The sequence below is a fragment of the Balaenoptera borealis genome, assembly GCF_965194805.1.
Source record: "Balaenoptera borealis genome assembly, chromosome: 18".
Classification (NCBI taxonomy): domain Eukaryota; kingdom Metazoa; phylum Chordata; class Mammalia; order Artiodactyla; family Balaenopteridae; genus Balaenoptera; species Balaenoptera borealis.
Genome location: NC_138877.1, coordinates 2923966 through 2942800, shown reverse-complemented (window position 1 = coordinate 2942800; position 18835 = coordinate 2923966). Strand labels below are relative to the sequence as shown.

General features: G+C 50.4%; 1 long non-coding RNA gene across 7 annotated transcripts in view; it reads right to left on the bottom strand.

The window, feature by feature from the left end:
• Positions 1-18835, bottom strand: part of LOC309615413 — a 406281-nt gene that overhangs the window by 77039 nt on the left and 310407 nt on the right. The window lies entirely within an intron of this gene.

Here is an 18835-nt window from a genome sequence, read left to right as displayed (position 1 = left end):
ATGCAAATCAAAACTGCAATGAGGTATCACCTCACACTGGTCAGAATGGCCATCATCAACAAGTCTACAAACAGTAAATGCTGGAGAGGGTGTGGAGAAAAGGGAACCCTCCTACACTGTGGGTGGGAACGTAAACTGGTGCAGCCACTATGGAGAACAGTCTGGAGGCTCCTCAAAAAACTGAAAATCTAAACAAGGACCTACTGTATAGTACAGGGAACTCTACTCAATATTCTGTAACAAAGTAAATGGGAAAAGAATTTGAAAAAGAATAGATACGTGTATATGCATAACTGAATCACTCTGCTGTACACCTGAAACTAACACAATATTGTTAATCAACTCTACGCCAATAAATAAAATAATGTGACACTATATCAAGTAAGGCGGCTGGAGGCAGGATGAGTCCCAAGATTAACGGAAAGGAACCCGCTATTTAAGAAAGTCAAATAAAGGTGTCTAACTTGTCTAAGCGTTCCTTTGGAAGCTGACCGGAGGGTGAAGCAGGAGAGAAGGGGCCGTCGGGCCTCGGCCTCCGAGCCTTGCGAGGGGTGGGCACCCCTGAAGGGGAGGGACGAGCTCCTGGGGCACTGGGAGGCCAGCGAGGAGGGAAGAAGGAGATGAAAACTTTGAAAAGCAAAGGCTCAGCTCCTGAAGAACGTTCCTGCCTTCTCGAAGAGAGTCATCCCAACGGGCGTACTCACCGTAGAAGGAAAAGCAGAGCAAACCTGCGTCGTGTCGCTCAGGGAAGGACGGGTGCTGCACAGAGGTGCGGCCCTGAGCCCCTGCTCCTCCCTCACATGGAGCTCCCGGGCACAGGGAACCACCTCGGGCTGCCCTGTCCACCCCGTGGCCATGAGATGCCCCCTGCCCCGCCGCATAAGTGTTGTGCACTGTCTACGGGCTACCACCCCTTCGAGAATTTTCTTAGGATGTGCCCCGCCAGGACGGCCCTAAGAGAGAAGGGCAGCCCACCTGACGGCATAACCCCTGTGCTTGCTGCGTGCCGGAGTGGGCCTTCCTCTGTCAGAGCAGGACTGCCCCCTCCCTGCGGACGGGGGCTGCAGCCCCATTCACGAATAAAGTCACACCGCATCCTGGAGAGACAGACGCTATGCTTAAAAATAAATAAACAAAGGCAGGGACTCTATGGCAAACCCCATCTCTTGTCCTTCTTGGCTGCTGGTGGGACCCTGGCCAAGTGCCTTAACCCCTCTGAGCCTCGGCGCCCCCATCTGCCAAAGGAAGAGGGCATCCGCCCTGCAAGCTGGTCCTGAAACCTGGAAAGAGACGTTTACAAGGTGCCCAGGGGGGTGGCTGTGAGGACTAAAGAGAAAACTCCAGCAGAGCTGCCAGCAGCTGCTCCCTAAATGTCAGCCCTGTTCCCCTCGCCTCCTGACCCATGTATCCTGCAGTCTGTCCTCGGGGCGGCTGCTCTGAAATACTTTCCCACTGCGTTTTAGGATCTAAGTTTAGTCTTTATTCTTGTTGCCATGAAATCTTGCTCTGTTAGAATCATCTTCCCCACGTACCACGCTTCTCCCAGATCCCTGCTCTTTCACCCAGCATAAAACTCCTCCTTCAACTCCGTGCCACCCCCATTTGATAAATATGCTGTTCCTAACTTTATCGATTTAAAAAATTATCCTAAAACCTTGAAAAAGACATTGCCATTGCCACATCAAACAGTATACCACGTACTCTGCCTCTGCAACGAATACACAGCTGGCTGTTTTAAATATTTGGTTATGTTTTCTCGTTGAAGTGTCTAGCTCCCCAGTTAGATTAGAAGTTTCTGGAAGCCACAGATAAGTCTGTGCACATTCCCTGGTTTCACAGAGTAGATGCTGAGCCGATTTTTATCGAGCCAAGTGTACATTTTGCCGACTGATTTGCCATTGAGGTACCGTTGATTTGCCAACGACACCGGGCCTCAGTTTTCTGCAGTATCTTTCTTTCTCCCGCCTGCTTTTCTGTAAGAACGCCATTTATAACCAGCCCTGGGCACCCAGCCCCGCAAACCACAGAAAAAGGAACCGGTTCCAGCCAGAATCATCACAGCCTGTCTTGCCAGGGTCCTCAACTCACAGCCACGTCGGCTAACAGGCAATCCATCGGCTTACCTGCTCTTTCCGGAAACAATCCAACACAGGACATCTTTGCCAAAGCAAACTGCCACTTTCACAAAATGCTAACCAAATCAGAATATTACAACATTCACTACCCAGGATGGTTTCAAAATCTCATTCTTCGTGGTCAAAAGCCATCAGAAGATTGATTATTCATTCATAAGCAAATGATAATTACTCAGTAATTCCCACCTCTGCCAAGGCTGGAGGTGGCAAAACTATTTTGGGGTTAGTTTGCCCAGCTAACGAATCACTCAGCTCCTCGCACGGAAACAAATTGGCTCCGGCGTCTTGTGACGAGGCTTTGGGAATAAATCAATGGCACAAGAGAGCTTTGGTCCCTGAAATGCTGACCGGAATGAAGGAAGTGTCCATTGGTGCCAACCTGCCCACAGACACAGTGTTCTTTCCTCTGCCCAGCGTTTAAGGAGCCTTTGTGTTCCCCGTCCTGATAAGGCCCGATTTCAACACGAAGTAGATGTTTTCAATGAGTCGTTACCTAACGAAAATAGAGCTTTAAAAATGGACACCTCGACCCAATTTGAACACTACCAACCCAGACAACGTGGCTCTCATTTTCGACATAAAGCTTCTCCTTTTGGATGCTGGTGATGACAAGAGTGTGTTTTTCACACGCCGAGCGCCAACAGTAGCTGCTGATAGCAGACGTGTCGGAGCGGGACCTGCCGCCTACCTGACATCCATCTTCCTGCAGGAAGTGGCCGCGTGGTCCCTCGGCCCACGTCCTCTGACTAGTTCTCCTTCTAACTGATAGACTCACGGGTGACCACAGCGGCCTAGTGGGACACGCCAAACACTAAACAGATGACCGACTGGCGGGGAGAAATCTGCCAACACAGGCACCTTAATGCAAGCCACACGGGCTGCCAGCGAAGGCGTGGAGGGCCGGCCGCGGGGCGGAGAGCAGGGCCTGTTTCGAGTTATCCAAGACCCCAGTGCGCAGAAAGTAACATTCCTAAAAGTGAAAGCCGTGGTTCTGATTTACTGCCACCTGTTAGCGTGACTCTGCCCTGCTCAGTCGGGCAGCAGGGCCGTCCAGAGGGGAGGGTTGCCCTGCATGGGGCAGGGGTGGGGAGATGCCCAAGGAAGGCCGACCCGCAGGTACCCACGCTGCCCATCGCGGGATGGTGATGGGGATGGTGTGCTCTGGACCCACTGCCGTGTCATCTGGCCCCGTTTATGGGCGAAACCCATCTCCCGGGGGCGGCGGGAGGGGCCCGGGTCGTTCATTAGCACCTGGCCAGAGGGCAGCCCAGACCTGTGAAGGACAGCTGTGTAACTGGATTTGCTTGTGTGTCCTGTCTCAGCGTTTACAATGGGCCTGGGCTCCTGGCCTTTCTAATTAGATCGGTAGCCTCATAGCTGGACGGTGCAGCAGTAAAGACTGCCCTCCCCTGTGTAAGCGCAAACTAGGGCTCAGAAGAGATCCAGGACTCTTGAAGCCCATCTCCCCCATCACTGTACCTGGCGGTAATGAGACGGAGTTTATTTCTTCTTTACCCTCCCACAGGAGCCCAGGCCAGGCTGAAGTTCAAGCGAGATGTCAAAAAACACACGTGCAGTACGGTAGCGGCTTCTGGTTCCCTCCAGCCCCTTGTTTCCCCTAAATGGTGCCTTGCGGGCAGCTGCGGCCCAGAGGCCAAGAACAGGATGGGACTGGAAACGGAATTTCCCTGTCGCCCCTCAAGGTGGTCTCCAGACCGGGGTTGAGAAAAAGCAGCAGATCAGGGTGGGGGGAGAGTCGCTGGCTGGGGTTCTGTGTCCAGCCTCCTGAGCCCCCTGGGAACCAGCGGGACGTGGAGGGCACCTGGGCGCCGAAGGGGAAGGAATGGCTGCTGTGGAGGCCGGAGCCCCATCCCCACCCTCGAGCCCCACGGTCCTGCGGCCGTAAGACCACGTCTGTCCACGTCCGAAGTGGCACCTTCATGTGAAGAAGATCTGTGGCCTCCCAAGATTCTACTCTGTTGCTGGCACCCTGGCTGGTGGGCATCTCACCACAGCACTGGTCACCTGGGGACCATTTACCAGGGACCGAGCATCATTCAGCTTTGATAAAGGACTCGCACTCAAGTTTTTATTCCTTCACTGTAAAAAAAAACCACATAATTTTCCCTGTGTCGTCCACGCTCCTTAGAGAGTGAAGTGCCCCACGTTGCCACCTTCCCAGCCGTCACCCCAGACCACGTGACGCTGGGGCCTCAGATGCTCACCGTGTGTCCCCCTCCACAAGCAGGACGCCATCTCCTCTCTCCTGAGGTGGCCACAGCAACGTTGCGTCCCCAGGGTCCCACGGTCCCAGAGACGCAAAGTCTCCGCAGCAAGAAAGAGCATTTTTCTTCTTAAATGTTCAGGAAAGCAAGGGGTGGCCGCACACACCAAAGCACAGATTATAGCCACAGATCAGTCTTGCCATTTTTATTCTACTTTGACATCCTCCCAGAGAGAAGCCTACCTGATTTTCAGGAACATCAATAATAAAAGCAAGCAGCATGTTATTCTTTTAAAAGCACCTCCTTTTTTTAAAAAAAAAAAAAAAAGGAATGAGTGATGGCCCACCTTCCCGCAGCATTTGAACTGTCGCTCCGTCCCCCTCCCCTTGCCGGTTGGGTGCTCCCACCCTCTGACTGGGATCTTAACGAGACTTCTGCCAAGACCCAGCAGTGACTCCGGAACTCAGCTCCATTTATGGCCTTTGTTCGGGCCCTGAGTTCCCATGTTCTGTCGTGCGTGTGGTTCCCTCGCCGACACGCTCCCTGCTCCCCACAGGCTGCAGATCCGCCGTCCATGGGCACGTCTGCCAGGGCTGTGCATCCCTGTGTTAACCCCAAATGCTCTCCGGGGGGCTGTGAGATGCCCTGAGCCTTTTCACTGTATCTGGCCACTTCACACTCCTGCTTTACCTACTGCAGCCCGAGGACACTGAAGGCTGGGCCCTGCTTCTGCTCACATACTCTGTACCTCTGTCCGCCCGTGTCTTCAACAATGTCACCTTCAGACGCTGTACGATGACACCCTCATGACTCCCCCTTGTAGTGATTCCCAGAAAGGCTCATTCTGTGGGTCTAAGGAGTTGCCTTATAACTCCCCCAAAACGCACCTCGTTTAAGGGTTGCTTGGACTTGGTTTCTGGCTCACTCTCTCTAGAGAAGGGCTTCTGAGGGGGAAGCATGAAAGAAAGGATTAGTCAGAATGCAGACAGACTCGGCTCCCCCATGGCAGCGAGAGCCACCCGTGTCTCCCTGTGTTTCCACAGGTCTTGTTTAGATGGGGGTTGCTGGGGTGCGGTGGCTTGGACCCCCACACCCGGTTCTACGCTGTGCCCGCCTAGAACAAATGATCACCAGGAAGTACATTCTTCCAAAGCGACGAGACGAAGACACACGTGTGGAAACTGTTTCAAGGAGTGAGAACGATCTCTTCCTTATAGCTTACAAATTTTGGAAAATTGAACCATAAAAGCAGTACAGACCCTGGCCCCTACTCTTAACCTTTGAATAAAAGAACCATGTGCCTGAAACTAAGACATGTGTGCAGAAGTACGGTTGTGCAGGCAAAGCAAACCCAAATACTGGCTTTGTTTTGAAACGAGAGCCCCTTCTTGGTTCTGATGTCCTGTGGTGTTTCTCATTCCAGCCTTCGCGCCGCACACATGGGTGAATTAAGTCGGCGTTCATGGAAACGGTTTTAAAAGGTCTTGAAACTGAGAAGTGGATTATGTCAAGGACTAAAATTACTTGAGAACTTTTTGATCATAGAGATTTTGGAGTATGATCAATTTGACACATGTGTCCATAATGATATGAATATGTGTGCATTCTGTATTTCTGTGATAACACAAAAGATGTGGGCAGAAAGAAGTTGCTCCAAATGCTTCATATGTTTTATTTAGTTTAGAACAGGTGTTGCAAATAGGGTCTCATATATTACTAGAAATGCTCTATCACATTCGCATTCTTGGCAATCCTTTAGTTTCCTTCTAAAAGCTATCGACAGCTGATTTTGCTCCTTGAATTTCTAAGAGAATAACTTTCCATCTATATGTGAATGTATTATTCTTGATTTTCAAGTATAAGTATCAGATAATGTGGCTCTGTGTGACAAATGGGAGTTGCAGCACAGGACTTACCAAAGAAGAAAAGATGCACATAAATCTTTCCTTAGCCTTACCCCCTTTCTTTGTCTATTTCTGGAATGAGTTCCAGAAAAATCCTCCTGAAATTAAAACGTCCTGGGATGAAGTTGATTTCTGATGATTCAAAGGCATATCTCTCTATATCTCATTTCATTTCATTTCCAAAGTAAGTTTGAAAAAAGAATCAGGGGACACGATATTGGTGGAGACCTGACACGACCCAACCTCGAGACTCACTATAAAGCTACAGTAATCAGGACGGTATGGTGTTGGTGAAGGAATAGACAAATAGATCAATGGAACAGAATTGGGAGCCCAGAAATAGACCCACACAAATATAGTCGACTGATCTTTGACAAAGGAGCAAAGGCAATTCAACAGAGCAAAGATTGTCTTTTCAACAAATGTGCTCAAACAATGGGACAACCTCGTGCAAAAAAGTGAATCTAGACACAGGCCTTACACGTTCACAAAAATTAACTCAAAATGGATCAGAGACCTAAATTTAAAATGCAAAACTATAAGCTTCCTGGAAGATAACATAGGAGAAAACCTAGATGATCTATAAAAGATACAATTGATAAGCTGGTCTTCATTAAAATTAAGAACTTGTGCTCTATGAAAGACAGTGTCAAGAAAATGAGAAGACAAGCCACAGACTGGCAGAAAATATTTGCCAAAGACACATCTGGTAAAGGACTGTTATCCAAAATATACGAAGAACTCTTAAAACGTAACAAGAAAACAAACAACCTAACTAAAAAATGGGCCAAACAACTTAACAGACATCTCATCAAAGAAGATATATAGATGTCAAATGAGCACATGAAAAGATGCCATACATCATACGTCATCAGTGAGATGCAAATCAAAACAACGAGATACCACTACACTCCTATGAGAATGACCAAAACCTGGAACACTGGTGACACAAATGCTGGTGAGGATGTGAAGCAAGAGGAACCCTCATTCATTGCTCGTGAAAATGGGAAAACAGTTTGGCAGTTTCTAACCAAAACGTATTCATCGTAGGATCCAGCAATCAAGCTCCTTGGTCTTTACCTAAAGGAGTTGAAAACTTCTGTCCACAGAAAAACCTGCATGGGGATTCATAGGACCTTTATTCATAATTGCCAAAACTTGGAAGCAACCAAGACATCCTTCAGTGGGTGATGGATAAATAAGCCGTGGTCCATCCAGACGATGGAATATTATTCAGAGCTAGTAAGAAATGAGCTATCAAGTCATGAAAATACATGGAGGAAACTCAAATGCATATGACTAAGTGAAAGAAGCCAGTGTGAAAAGGCTGCCTACTTTATGATTCCAGCTATATGACATTACAGAAAAGGCCAAACTATGGAGACAGTAGAAAGCTCAGGGTTGCCAGCAGTTAGTGGGGAGGGAGGGGTGGACAGAGCACAGGGGATTCTTAGGGCAGTGGGACTCTGCTGTATGATACTGTGTTGCTGGATACATGTCATTACACATCTGTCTAAACCCACAGGAGACACAGCACTAGGAGAGAACCCTAATGTCAGTGGTGCACTCTGGGTGGTGATGACGTGCCAGGGCAGGTTCATCAGTTGTAACAAATGTACCATCTGATGGCGGAGACTCTGTATGTGTTGGAGCGTAGGGCGGATCTCTGGGCCTCTCTTCAGCTTCGCTGGGAACCTAAAACTGCTCTAAAAACTAAAATATGTTTGTTTAATTAGGGGCTAAAAATCCCAAGATTCAGTCTTTTAGAAAATACAAGCAGCTATAACATCTAGACGTCAGCTAGACCAATGGAAAATTTTAAGAATATGTGAATTGCTTGATTCAGTCATTTACAGTTAGAAAAGTGCTAATTATGGGAAGAGAAAAGCACCTCATTTTCCCCTTAAGGCAAAAGCTCTTATCTAAGAATAAGACTTCGGAGACTCAGAGAAGACCCACCTGCGTGCAAGTGAACGCGGAGGCCACAGAAGTCCAGGGGCCCGAAGAGAATCCTGTTTGGACTGGCGGGCGGCCCCGCCCATCCCACTCCCCGCCAGTGGCCCAGGCTTCCCCCTCAGCGGTGTAGATGCCATGGGATACTTTCTCCCCATCCAAAGCCATCTCCTCCCAGCAGCCAAACCAACAGGGAGGACAGCCCCTTTGTTTTCTCACACAGAAGAAAAGGGCGCTGGCAGAAACACATCCCCAGCAGAGAGCTCCCTGGGACCTCACAGCCGTGGCTCCAGCCTGGAAAGTATCCTTGGGACTCAGATGTGGGCAACATAGACAAATACAGAACATGGACGCCGGGAGCAGCCTTGAGCGCCACCAGAAGCTTATTAGAAGCCAAGTGAAAGGAAGTCCACCGTGAATAAGGATGCCGCCCTTTCCCCAAAAATGGCTTCTTCTGGTTGTGTCCTGCTGTCTTTACCCTGATCTCCTGCAGGCTTCACGCTCATTCCCATATTACAAAAAGGACACATTTTCCATGCATTACCAAGGGTCAGCAAACGACAGCCCACAAGCTCAGAATAGTTTTTACACTTTTAAAGGGTTGGAAAGAAATCAAAAGAAGGCTATTATCTTGTGACATGGAAGAGTACAAGAAATTCAAATTTCAGGTTTATTGGAACACAGCATGCCCTCTTGTTTATGTATTGTCCATGTCTGCTTTTGTGCTACGAGGGCAGAGTCGAGCAGTTGTGATAGAGACCCACGAAGCCCACAGAGCCTGAAATATTTATTACCTGGCCCTTGACAGAAAAAGTTTGACAACCCCAGATGTGCGATTGTCAGTCTAACGGCACAGATTCCAACACGGCCTCCATCATGGACAGAAGCTGACGGGGCAGAGTTCAGGGCAGGCCCTCAGCATCACTAGTGACTGAGGGGCTCAGGTGGTAGACAGAATACATGGGCCCCTTGTCACCCGAGGATGCACTTCTGCCAGGAAAGTGCAGATAAATACCTCCAGTGTATGCAAATCAATGAGATAAATTATGAAAGAAAGTTTAAACTTCAGACGTTGGTGTCTTAGAGAAAACTATGCAACCAGGGCAAAAAGTTTCCAGTGCCTGGGTCAGCTACAGAACATTGGGCTAAATTGCTCAGATCCAGGATGTGAATCTTCATGTGAATAGATTTTTGCCGCAATTAAGAAAACTGGCAGATTTTCTTCTGAATTTCCCACGGGGAGGCCTCAGTATTTCCACTTGTGCCATTAGCTCAGTCCTCTAAGGCAAACATAAGTTAATATTCAGTCATTCTTGAGAGTGTTAGTTTTCTCATTCATTCATTCACCCAGCAAATATTTACTAAGCACAGGTGGTAAATAGATGAAACAGTAAGGGCCCTACCAGCAAGCAGCAGTAGAGTCCAGTGAAAGAAACAGACACATGAACTGAATAAATTCAAATGTAAACATTCCTAAGTAGAAAAGGGCACGTTTAAAACACCAGAATCAACATCTTGTTTTTTAACGAGACAGTCATGTCAGGCTGAGAACGGAGGGCTCCTGGGGGGAGGGGGGAGGGGAGCTGGAGGGGCCGGTTGTCCCCCCCATCCCACCCCCAAGTCCCCCTTCATGGAACACAGGAAGTAAATGTTTTTTCACCTTAGCTGCTGTTAGCGTTCAGAACACACAGTCTAAACCAGGCCTCGGGAGAAAAGTCATGCTGGATCTCTATTCATGGTATGTGGTTAAACATGTTTTCATGTTGTCAAAGATTAAATAATTAGGAGAACATGGTCAACATCAAAAGGCAGCCCCTTGTCACAAGCAATTAGGAGGCTGCCACAGCCCTGCCAAGCAGGCGTTCCTGCTGGTACGATACCTGGCTAGCCAGCCAAGTGGGCTTGATGTGACGCCTGGTCTGGGCACTTTGGACTTTTCGTTTCAATCTCATTAAGATGGCTGTAATCCAATAAATGCAAAAATAACAGAGGCAAAATAGAGACTAAGTTGAGGGCAAAATAAGAGGCAAAATAAGAGGCAAATTAAGAAAAAGAGTGAGTCACTAGCTTATGAATTAGAACTCGCCTCATGAAGAAGCCTAAATGGAAATGTCTTACGTATCTGAAAACAGATCTCAAACTGATATATATGTCAAATCGTTTTTTTTTTCCAACTTGTCTGTACATCTTTATTAAGAAAGAGATATGTGGATTCAAATGGGTTTCCAAAGGGTCACCTAGCTTATCGCAGCATAATTACGTAGATGCCTTTTTAGGGATCCTACCTGGTAGGATTCCAATTTTATGGATTGGATTGTCAAAGAATGAACTAGAAAAATCTCACCTGAGAATTCCTCCTAATTGGAATGCTTATGAAAGTTAAGCGATACGGGAAGCCTCAAATCAAACTTGTAAAAATGGCCTGATTCTCAAACCGTTAAGATGTAAGTCAAGAAAAGCCCCTCGGATCCTCCCTTGTAGGCTGTCCCTCTGGGGTCTGACCTGGCCTCTCACAGTTCTAAGCCCCAAGTCTTGGAAAGACTGCTTCTTGTGGGAACCTGGGGGCCGGGCCGGGGCTGAGCCTAGGGCAGTGAGAGGGCCCAGGCACGGGGCGGTCCTGGACGCCCTCAGCTCGGGAAGTCAACATTTCATTGCCATTTCACTGTCGTTTCTCGCACAAATCTTCCGTTAAAACCAATGCCCGATTGGTCAGTTTAGAACCTTTCTGTGTAAGGAAACACCTGCGGGCCCAGGCCTGATAGCTACGCGTCACACCTGCAGGCGCAGCGTCTCCTGTCTCTCCTCTGCTGTTTGCAGGACCCGGTCTTTGCCTGTCTGAAGTCCTGTCATCTTTCCAGCATCTTCCTGGAAGGCACAGGCCTCTCTCTCACCTGCTTCAACGTCAGGCTGGGGTTACCTGCACCCTCCAACACCACTGTACCCCAGGCACTAACTCCGCTGCTCCCAAGACCAGCACAGGGGCCGCGCCAGACCCCCAGACCCTCATGGGCCCTGCCCCCAGGCGGTCCCCGGCTCTCGGCATCTCTGTGCACTGCGACAGCTGCTCTCCGCCGCAGACAGCTGAAGAGGGTCTCTGCCGCCCGCACCTGCCTCTGGGCGCCCCCCCTGCAGCCCTGGCGCCTGTGGCGTCCGGCCTGGTAGCCCACCACCTGCCCTGCAGGACAGGCCCCCGGCCACCGGTCCCCGCTCTCTGCGCGCTCGTCCTGCCGTGGGCCGCGCTGTGGTCCAGCTCCTAGCTGAACCCAACCCAGCCTCCCCGGAGTGTGCGTCTATGCAGACGGGGGTCTGGATCCGAAAGGGGTCTCGTGACGCCCCCCAGACGTGGACTCACCTCCCTCGGCCTGACTGCTGGGGGCCCTCCCCGCTGCCGCTCCCTCCCAGGGCCGAGGCCTCGGGTTAGCTGCGCCAGCTTCACCTGACTCACCTGCACGTCTGCGTCTCCACCCAGACAGTGCAAGTTCATTTCTCAGTCCTGAGCCCTCACCGGGTGGGCTGAGATATCCGAGCAGGGGCTTGAGAGGACCACAGACTTGCGATGAGTTAACAGCGCGATGTCACCACCGAAGATACTAATGGCTCTTAGGTGGAAACCTGGGCGCGTGGGGTCCAGGTGGAGGAAGGAGCAGGTGCCCCGCCTGCACCCACTTCGGGCCCCGCCTGGGTTCAGGGAAGGCGCTTTTACAGGAACATCAACAGAAACGTCTGACTGACTGCAGCTGATCCAGGAGGAAGTCATTCAGATGGTGAGGGGCTAAAAGCAATGTCACCCGATGAATACTTGAGGGACTTAGGGTGTTAGGTGAGGAAAACAAAGAGGAAAGGTCCGCGGAGGAGGTGCTGGCTGGGGGGGCACCAGGTTGAGCACCTGGAAATCACAGGAAGCTGAACCCCATTGACTGTCAGCGTTTCCTACCCCTCCCCATACCCTGCTTCTTTCTTTCCTTTCCTTTCTGACAAGAGAGCTGCCCCACCAGGGAGTCTGTGGCCTGGGAAGGCAGGGGTGTCCCCTGAGCGGGGGGCCCACAGGCAGAGGTGAGCAGCCCTCGAAAACGGTCGCCAGGAGTAAGTACACTCGAATCAGGCGGGGTCCTGGCTGGAAAGCCTCTAGCCCAAGGTCCTAGAACCAGAGCTGCCCCAGCAGAATGGACGCCCCCAGCTACGATCTTCAAGTGCCATCTTTCAAATGGTCTAAATATGCTTTGCTCGCAGAAAAATCATGGAAACGAAAAGAGGAAAACGGATCACTACCAAGTGCGTAAGGAATAAGCACTGAGGGTGCCTTTCCTCAGGTCCCACTCACCAGGAATCTTATTCACAGTGTGTTCTGAGCCTCAGAAGTTTTCTTCTGAACTGGCGTGTGTTACAATGCATGCGCTTTCCTCCAATACAGGTATTCCTGGAGGAGAGAGTGGGCACCCCCCGCAGGAAGGCAGCAGGAGGAGGGCCTCAGCGGAAACCACATCAGAGCTTCTTCCGACATGAGGCTCTGCGTGGACGGCTGTGCCGGCCACACAGGGAAGGAGCCCCAGGCCCAGCACCTGGCGTGCCCACCATCTTTAGCAGCTGACAGTAAGTAGACGGGGAGCTGTCTTCCCACGGATCCAAAATGCGAAACTTGGGTTGGGTCTGGGAGGCGGTGTCTACACCGACTGGAGAGAAGGGGGATGACTTCTGAGGAGGCCCCGCCGAGGACACGGGAAGGGTGGGTTCCGCCGGGTCAGACAGTGCTGTGAGGTGCGTTCCTAGGGGTGTCTGGAGAAGCCCCTGTCCTGTGAGGCTGTCCTGTTGACAGCCCTGCCAGCATCTCCTCCCATCTCGGGTCAGCGCAGTGATGTGGAGAGAGAACAGAGCAAAGCTCTAACCCGGGGGACGGCGAGCGAGGGAGGGGGCCACCCTCTCCCTCCTACCCTCCCTCCCCCTCCAGGCCTTTCCGCCGACGGGATGCAGAAGGTCAGCATCAACATGAGGCCACATTCAGGTACCCAGGGCCTGTCCACATCTAGGGGCTCCTCTGAGGGAGAACAGGGCACAGAACTCGCTCCGAGGTCTCCGTAAACGCTTAGACTCAACAGCTTCCTTGTGGCACAAAGAAAGGTAAGTGAGAGACAGAAGTCCAGGGAGAGTCAGAGAGGCCCAGCTCTGGACGTTCTCTTTCAGGTTTGGATGGCCCGCCCGACCCCCTGGAATCTTCTGGGGGCCGCTCAGGCGCCTGCTTTCAACTGGGCTTCTGACATTTGTCCGAACAATGGAAACAATTCCTTTCCATGATTAACATCTTTCACCCTCTAAAATTAGTCCCAGGAAATTAGAACACCAGTGATTGTAGGAGGCTACACAATCCCTGTAATTTACAGTGGAGTCATTGATGGAAATCACCAAGGCCAAGTCCGCAGGAGGTATTTCCTCGCTGGTTCTGGTCCTATAGCCTGAGACCACTGAAGGGTCATCAAATCTCAATGGCCCTCAGTCTCCCAGTTATTAAACCCACCCCAGTTAGGAGGTTAACAACAGGATTGTCGGCAATGAGGAGATGTGACATGAGGCCTTTCCTCTTCAGAGGGAGGTGGGTAAATGTGTGTGTGTGTGTGTGTGTGTATGTGTGTGTTTCTTGATTTAAGAATTCAAGACTCTGCCATTTGTTTTCTTTGTCACTACCTTCTTAAAATCACAAATAGAAAAATTACGCTCCTATTTTCTCCTTTTCACACTGTCCACACTTAAATCCTAAAAACCTAAGAGCTTTATATGGCAATACACGTGCATACGATGGATTCTGTTAAAAGAATCTGACACTTCAGCCTTGCAAATAAGCATCATGAAAAACGCCTCTCCATTTTGCTTATATGTGTTTTTCTTGACTGTGCTGCACTTTTCTTGGAAAGTGCTACATCTTTCTTTTGTGTATCTTCTCTGGCTAAAAAGGAAAAAAAAAAAGAGGGCTCATGAGAAATTGCTGTGAGTAGAAAAGGGGGCAGATGACTGAACACTGAAAGTAGGTCGCCCCTTGTTGGACCAAGAAAGCCTGTGGGCCATTCGGCTCAGTCCTGGCAGCAGAGTTGAGGCTGGCAAAGAGGGATGAGACAGATGTCCTCAGGGGTTCGACCACAGCCCCCCATCATCCAGGCTGTCGAGACCCGCTCTGGAGTCCTTCCCTGGTCCCGAGATGCCCCACCCCCACCTGGTCTTGCTCACCCTCAGGTGACCTTATCTTCCATCTATAAAAGCCTTGGTTCTGGAGCGGCGGCCGCAGGGCTGGAGACCCTGGATTCCCCACCCGGGTCCAGGGCTCTCCAGGCGCGTCCCATGTGGACCGTAAGTTTCAGCCACTCAAAAACCCTCTCGTTTCCTACGTTCATTCACGCCTTCTTCTACCCAACGTATACTGGTTGAGCCTTTCCTAGAAGAAGCATTTTTCGGGGGATAGAGACACCATCGTGAACAGAGATGGACAGAGCCTTCCTCTCATTGGGCCAACGGTCTAGTGAAAAGAGTCAGACAGCCATCAACTTCACAAGTAAATATAAAATCACAAACTGTTCCTGGGACAGAAAAGAGGATCATGTAATCAGGTGGCCTCACCTGGTTTGAGAGGGAGCTGAGGTACTGAGGACGTGAGGAAGGACAGGTGAAGAGACCAAGGGAGCTGCCCTGACCCGCTGGGACCGCCTGCCCCTTGTGGCCCCAAGAACACCCTGCTTCTCCTTGAAGGCCATTCAAAGGGCCCCTTAGGGGCCGTCCTGGATTCTCCCAAACTGGGTTAGTCACTCCCTCCACCTGATTCCGTCCAGCCGCTGACCAAGCACATCCCGAGCACCTACTATGCGCCAAGCGCTGCGTGAATGGGACAACGTCCTCTCCTGGTTTAAAATGCAGGTTTATCATCATCCGGGGATGGTGAGCCCAACAGATCCAGAGACGACAGCCACTGAAAAACTAGCTGCTCCTCCCCAAGAGGAGGGGACACGGCCACAGGGCCACATGGGGAAGCACCAGGGCTGTGGGCAGGTGCAGAGCGTGTGGGGGAAACGTGGCCAAGGGCCTGCATTGTAGGGGGTGGACAGGGAGACAGGGTGAGCAGGCCCAGGGCAGGCCGCTCTGAGTGATCTCACTGGGTTTTGCGGCCCAGGGGCTGTCCTGACCCAGATTGGGTGATCAGGGCAGGGGAGTAGTGGCCCAGAGTGTAAGCTGTGGGGTCCTGGGGGTGTGGGGTTTGGTGAGTTAGTGTATGAAAGGGCCGTCCTCTACCATCTCTAGGAACTGACCAGCCCTGGGAGGGGCCATCCCTGCAGGGTCAGCGAGGCCCAGATGTCCAAGCATCAGAATGAAAAAGACATGCTTGATACACACTCTCCAGGCTTAGCTGTTTAGTGAACAAGAAACAAAAACTGCAGCACAGAGCTGAGCACCGAGCCAGGCACCCAGCCCGGATTCGGATTTCCTCGGTGGAGGAAAGGTCAGGTCGGGACTGAGCCCTAAGGGATGAACAGGAGTCACTCAGGGAAGCAGGGGCGTGTGGGCTGAGGACACAGCCAGGACAGAGACGGGGTGGTGAAGGGGGACAATCAGGTAAAGGAAAGTCACTAAACTTGCTGGGCACCCAGGAGTGCGAGACAAACGCTAAAGGGCAGTGAACTCAGACTGCGAAGGCCGGGTTTGCCCCAAAGCTGGCTTGATCCTGAAGGCAACAGGAACCTCATGAGGCTTAAAGGAGGTGTGTGCTGTGCCCGGACTTGCATTTCAGGGCGTTTGGAAAGGAGCTGAGAATCGCATACACGCCTGAGAAACTTGAAGTTGCTGTGCAGTCCAGGGCGAGGGGGTGGTCCCGGGGTGGAGGGAGGGAGTGCAGATTGCAGCAACGTGGGTGGGGGATAGTCAGGGGATATGGGCGTGGCGGACGTGGGAGGGTGCAGAGGGGCGGAGGAAGGATGCCCCAGGTCCCCGCGAGGCTGCGGGCGGAGGGCTCGGGGACCGTCAGGGACGGCCGGGCAGCCTGGTCAGGCAGGGAGCACGGATTGTTAAGCCGCGTCCTGGAATATGAGCCTCGCCTCTTAGGGATTATATTATGTCAGACAATTTACAAAACAGTTTGAGTACCCAGGTCACCGGGATAATGTTCATACCTCAGAACATCATTATAAGGACCACGTGAGATAACTGCCATGAGACTGCCTCGCAAAACTGCAAAACGACGCTCGTGTCTTTCCTGAATTTATTGCTACCATCGTTGCTCGTGTGCAGCCGAGGACTCCGTCTGCCCAGAGCAACGGCGTCCACAGCCCCCAGCTTAGCGCCCCTCGGAGCAGAGTGACACATGTGTGCTGTGCAAAGGGGGAGCCAGTCCTTGTAACCTCTGCATCTGCTCTCCCCATCTTCCTTAGCAACAGAGCTCTGGCTGGATTCTGAACACCATGGTACCCAAGGAATCATACTCTCCAGGCTCCCAGGAAGCTAGATGCAAACTCTGGCCAGTGAAAAAGAAGTAGAAGTGGGTTGGAAGCTTCCAGAGACGCTCCTTAAAGGGAAAAGATATGACATTCGTCATTATTTCATTCCCACTTCTGATCAGAACTCAGATGAGATGGCTGGGGTTCTTGCAGCAACCTTAGACTAGGAGGAGATTTTTATCAAGGCAGAGACTTCGAAAAAGCCTGAGTTCCCCACCTCACAGTCCTGGACTCCCCTCCTCTGGGCTGATTTACATGAGGAAATGAAAATTTTCCTATCCTGTTTTACCCACTGTTTTTCAGGTCTTTGTAACTTACAGCCAACCCTAATCTGAAGTGATACAGATATCCTCAGATATCCTAATAAGCTGTCTTTGGATTTGTCTCTAATAGAAAGAGCTATGAAAGAGTAAAGTGGGTATGTGTTCATAAAGAATGTGAAAATAATATCAATTAGCATAAAGTTGGAAGAAATGGGGGAATGACCAAATCGAACCTTTAAAAAATTCACTCCACTTACTTTGTCAGAATCTTCCTAGATGAAGTAGATATTTTGAAAATTTCCTCAGAAGAAAACAATGAGGAAATTGTCTCACTGTTACTGTAAAAAATATCAATGTTCACTTTTCTTTTTTCTTAACCTACCTTTACTGTAAGACTGGTTATTGTAAAGATTTTTAATTCAGCTCCTTTAAAAAATATTTTAGAGCAAATCTGCTCAAGACAATTCTTAGGGAAGCAGGAAAAACAATGCCATTTCCCTGGATCTACTTGAAAAAAAAAAAAATTGGATGAATTTAACTTGCCTTCTTTTCCCACAAAATTCTTTTTGGACTAAGACAAAGTATGGGAAATTTCTATGAAGTGTTTGATCTTACAGTAGGTGAGAAAGAAAGAAAGTTGTAAATAAAGTGCAAAGTGCACATCAGACTTTAGGGATGAAAGCTGTAAAAAACATTTTTTAAGCAAGCACTCACCAGGAACCTTTAAAGAAAACTTTGAAGGTAGCAAGTAAAGTGTAGTCATTTTCTAAAAAAACAAAAACAAAATCATCTTTATCTACCTGCTATAGATTGAATTGTGTCCCCCATAATTCATACGTGGGAGTGCTAACCCCCACTGGGACCGTATTTGGAAATCTGGACTTTAAACAGGTAATTGGGGTTAAGTGAGGTCATAAAGGTGGGGCCCTAATCCAATAGGACTGCTGGTGCCCTTACAAGAAGAGGAAGAGACACAGGGAGGGGCTTGCACAGAACAAAAGGCCACACAGGACACAGCAAGAAGGCGGCCGTCTGCAAGCCAAGGAAAGAGGCCTCAGGAGAAACCAACCCTGCCCACACCTGGATCTTGGACCTCCGGCCTCAGAACTGTGAGACCTAAATCTCCCATGTATGAGCCTCCCAGTCTGTGGCATTTTGTTACGGCAGCTCTTGCTGACTAATACAGCACCTTATAGACCCTTTCATGTCACAGCTACAGTTGCAAAGGGGCCCTTTTTAAATCAATGTGGACAAGCTTCTGCAGCTGAGAAATGAACCATTTGCCACCTTGGGCAGATTTTCTACGTGATGCTTGTCTAGTCCGTAGCCCGAGACCTCTGCACAAGGGTCTCTCTGTCCATCCCCTCCTCCTCAGACTCCTGCACCCACGCTTGTTGGCAGCCAGTCACCCAACTCCCACTTCACAGAGGGCACTGGAGCCATCACCTGGGTCCCCAGGTACCAGGCTGACCATTCCATCTCTGTCAGCCTCTCCCCCTGTCACTCGAGAGAAGCTGCTTCTCTTCCAGGCTCAGATACTCGTGCACCTGTGCTTGGAGTCTGTCTACACCCGCATCCTCCCCTGAACCTCCTTCCACTGATCTGTCCTCATGGCTTGAACGTCGCCCTCAAAGGTCTCCTCCTTCTTCCTCTGCTGTCTCTCTCTCCCCTGCAAAGACAAGCTTCTGGAGAGATCTCTATCCATCTTCACTTTCCAGCTGCCTCTTACTTCTCAATCTCATCCAGTTTGGCCCCTGCCCTGGTCGCTACAAGGAAACAATTCTCGCTGGGGCCACCAGGAAGCTCCGTGGGACTGAACCCCTTGACGAGGCAGCCACGCCTCTGACCTGCGATGCTCCTTCCTCAGCGACACACCTGTGACGTCTGCAC